Source organism: Trichoplax adhaerens, genomic scaffold (assembly GCF_000150275.1).
Source record: "Trichoplax adhaerens TRIADscaffold_35 genomic scaffold, whole genome shotgun sequence".
Lineage (NCBI taxonomy): Eukaryota > Metazoa > Placozoa > Uniplacotomia > Trichoplacea > Trichoplacidae > Trichoplax > Trichoplax adhaerens.
Window position 1 is genome coordinate 8,161 of NW_002060975.1, and position 886 is coordinate 9,046.

Sequence of the window (886 nt, forward strand, 5' to 3'; positions counted from 1 at the left end):
ACTAGCGACCCGTATATTGTTTTAGTCAGTTATAGTTTAGTAATTCCTTGTGTTTTTCACCGTCTTCTTGGAAAGTTAACCATCTGTAATTAGTTAAAATTGACATTATCAATTCTACTTTAATACCTTGAATAGTATCTATCAAAATCATTGTAATTAAGGGTAAAGCCATCCAAAATATTATACAGGATGCACCTTGATCGATAATGGTGATGATAATCCTATTTCTGCAATGTAGATTACATCTAGTAAATTATATTACCTGTCTGTTTACCTCTGTCATAATGATGCTGGTTGGCCTCTTCATCTTCCGTACCGACAGCGATGGCTGATTGCAAGTTACGATGCAAGAAACATCGAGGATAATTACGCACGATAGAGTGAAGTCGTTGTCAATGCCTCTTTTCCATAATCCTATATTTTCTCAATATAAGAAATTGAAAGAATTAAGTGCCACTAATGAGAGAATGAAATCAAATTGCGCAGAGTAGTGATATCAACACCTGCACTTGATCTATATCGATCTATATCGTCTACATTCTGCATCAACAGAGCAATCACTGGGATGCTATTAGTGTAAGCCAATCGACGTGTAGTTAACAGTGCTTAGCGATATTTTGGGGATGATTAGTTCATTCTGCATCTTCAATTGATGTAGTGTGGATAAATTGCCAATCAATATTGCAGCCTTACTTCTTTTAGTTATAGCAATACTCAAAACAGGTTGTGGTAATGTCTACGGTTCATCTTCCATTCGAATTATATTAGTACTGTCATAACTTACTTACCTTGTCCATGATATTGTAATAGAAAATGTTTATCCCAATAATCTTCAAGCAGCTATTAATTCCTAACAGGAATCATGGATGATTGTCCTATTTCTGCC